General features: G+C 55.9%; 1 protein-coding gene across 1 annotated transcript in view; it reads right to left on the bottom strand.

Annotated features, from left to right (window-relative positions):
• NR4A2 (nuclear receptor subfamily 4 group A member 2) overlaps positions 1 to 2,711 on the bottom strand; it is a 28,301-nt gene extending 25,590 nt beyond the window's left edge. The window contains exon 1 of the mRNA XM_078869230.1: positions 2,470 to 2,711. The gene's annotated coding sequence lies outside the window, so the exon portion shown is untranslated. The remainder of the gene's footprint in view (positions 1 to 2,469) is intronic.
• Between the last annotated feature and the right edge of the window lie 631 nt (positions 2,712 to 3,342).

The following is a 3,342-nucleotide window of genomic DNA, read 5'->3' as shown; positions in this document are numbered from 1 at the left end:
GGAAATCCCAATTCATCTCCCCGTATGCCTGAGCGCTTCCTCATTAATAAATCAGCTGATTTGTCGGTGACTCTAAAGACAAAGATCCCTCATATAGCTTAAACAGACTGTTTGGCCAGGTGTAGTTAGCGAGCACCTATGAAGGCCGGCCCGACACACGAGGGTGTTGGTGGCGCATGACTGGATCAGAAAATCGTCACCGTTGTTGGCTGTGAACTCGAGTTCGTAGCGCTTCGCGATGACCGCGACACTACCGCTCCCCCCCCCCCATACACACACGCACACCTGTGTGACTCTACACACATGCACACCTGTGTGACTCCACACACACGCACACCTGTGTGACTTCACACACACATGTGTAACTCCATACACACTTTTATAACCACACACGCATCTGTGTAACTCCGTCCACACGCAGCTGTGTAACTCCGAACACACCTAACTCCACACACACACCTGTGTAACTCCACACACACACCTGTCTAACTCCACACACACACACACCTGTCTAACTTCGCACACACACACACACCTGTGTAACTCCACACACACACCTGTCTAACTCCACACACACACACCTGTCTAACTCCGCACACACACACACCTGTGTAACTCCACACACACACATACCTGTGTAACTCTACACATACACACCTACACGTGTAACTCCACACACACACACCTGTGTAACTCCACACACACACACCTGTCTAACTCCGCACACACACACACACCTGTCTAACTCTACACACACACACCTGTGTAACTCCACACACACACACCTACACGTATAACTCCACACACACACACCTGTAACTCCACACACACACCTGTGTAATTTCGCACACACACATACACCTGTGTAACTCCACACACACACACCTGTGTAACTCCGCACACACAGACACGCACGTCTAAGCTATCACCCGCGTGTTTTAACGGGCACGACCAACGGTCGTGCTAGTGCAAGAAACCCAGTCACATTGTTTGTACACTTTTTATTTTATTTAGCAACGTGTTCCGTCCGAGGGTGCAAGCGTGTCGGTCTCCCTTACCGTTTTAAAAATCGAGGACGTAACAGAAGATGTAAATGCAACTTTTATCACACTTCTCAAGTAGCGGTAACTCATGCTCCACTGCATGTGCTGCTTGCTGCTGCTGCTGTGGGGCACCGCGATAGAGCAGCAGCAGCAGAGCGATTTGTTGGCATCGTGCTTTGTAGCACGGCTTAATTACAGCCCCGCGTTGCCCACTCTTTCGTACGATCGATTAATTTAACCCCAATTTGTGTAAGGGCTACCCCCCCCCCCCCCATAGCACCACCGTGGGCCAGATAGAGCGGTCTGCGCATCTTGATCTCTTTGCCAAAGACTCGGTCGTAACGCGTTTCATCTAAAGCATACGACACGGAGAGCGTGGGGGAGCGTCTGATCCAGCAGTGGATTGACACTACAAGTGAAGTATCGGGGGGGGGAGTAGTTAATCTACATGTCTTGAGCACGAGGCATCGAGACAATGCCAAGTTTACAATGCACTCTGCTTCAGTGTATGTTCTTCTGCTGTTTGCATAAACAATTCCATTTCCCTACGCCGCGTGTAGCCGGCAGGCAGGTGGCTGGATTCGTGTCGGTGTGCCGGTGAGGTGCCGTGTGCGGTTGAGAGAGAGAGAGAGAGGAAGAGAGAGATGAAGCGAAGCTCGTGCGGGAAAACAATTAGACGAGAGTGAGAAATCAGCCGAGCAAGCGTTGAACGCACCCTTCGCCATACGATGTTAAGCGCGGACCCAGCGGCGACGCGCTTTAACCAGAACATTGCTAAACTCCGCAGCGGACTACGACACTTTATTTAAAAGTACTGCCTACACGCACGCTTGTGCGATCTGCACGCTTGTGCGATCTGCACGCTTGCCTCCGCGCGCGAGCGTCACACGCGTGGTCATCAATATACGTGCTCATTTTGAATGACAAAAAAAACAAACTCACGTTGTATTTTACCCCGTGAACATCATCGTCGTGCCCATTGAGAGCGAGAATCGCTCGAGTGATGCGCTCGCACACCACCACGGGGAGGTGTCTTCTTCCGGGCAGTGCGGCACCGTTACTTTTACTTCGCACGCAATCGGGGCGTCAAATTAAGGTGCAGGAGACGACACGCGCGTCTCCGACTCGCCGTGTCCGTAAGAGACTCGCCGAGGATGATGTGTTGCACTTGTGAAATGAATTGCGACGATGTGCAACTGCAATAAACAAAAAAAGTCTTGCACTTAAGACAACGCGAGTTTACATGATTTGTTAAAGAAAGGCGGCACCCGTTATCTTCTGTGACAGCAGCGGCAGTAGCAGCATCAGCAGACCAAGTCAGCTGTTGGCCGGCAGGTGTTGGGGCTTCTACTGCACCGCGAGCAGTACAGCCGGCAAAACGCTTTAAAGGGCGAACAACACGTGCGGGACGCGTAACACCACTTACTTGTGATAGTAGTCGGTTCCGTGTTGAATGAACATAAAGTGTAGGTGGATGGATAAATCCGTGAAGTGATGTCCGGTCTTTGCAACGCTGCCGGGGCTCACCGCGGCTTCGCTTGGGGCTCGTGCGGTGCGGAGCAGAACCTGAGCTCTCTGCCCGCGGTCTCACCGAGTCTCCAAACTCCGTGTCTCTCTCTCTCTCGCTGCGGCAGCGGCGTGCCTTTGTATGTGGCCGAAGCGCCGAGCCGGAGCACCCCAAACCCTCCCCACTCCTCCTCCTCCATCATCCAACACCACCCACCCCCACTCCTCTCCACAACCCCCACCCTGGCCGCGGCATCGTCACCCCCCCATCCCTCCCCCCTCCCTCCCTACCCCCCTCCCTCCCCCACCTCCCTCTCTCTTCTTCCACCACGCGCTCCTCTCGCGCTCTCCAAAGCGCGCGCGTCACTCCCTGCCCGGACCAATGGAGCTGCACGGGGAAGCCGGCGACTGCGGTGTGGGTGTGCGCCCGGGTTCGGTGATGGGGGGGGGGTGCGGGGGGGGTACAGAGGGTGGGTGGGGGGGTTAGGGGGGGGGTGAAAGGGGCGGGGCTTGCTATCGACTCCCATAGTGGTGGTGGTGGGGGGGGGGTGCTGGGGAGATAGGGAGGGGGGGGTGTGTGCCCGGTTGTGTGACGCACGCCGTGACGCTCGGTGTGACGCACGCGCGCGCGACCCAAAATAGCGGAGGCGGCACGCGAGCGCGAGCACGCGCGTGGCCCCCTCCCCACCCGACCCCTCAACTCCTCCCACCCCCGGCGCGCGCGTGGCCCCCCACCCCACCCCTTCCGTGATCTCCATCCTCCTTCCCCTAACCCCCCACCACCCCCCCCCCT

Source organism: Lampetra fluviatilis, chromosome 2, assembly GCF_964198595.1.
Source record: "Lampetra fluviatilis chromosome 2, kcLamFluv1.1, whole genome shotgun sequence".
Lineage (NCBI taxonomy): Eukaryota > Metazoa > Chordata > Hyperoartia > Petromyzontiformes > Petromyzontidae > Lampetra > Lampetra fluviatilis.
This window is presented reverse-complemented; position numbering and strand designations above follow the sequence as displayed.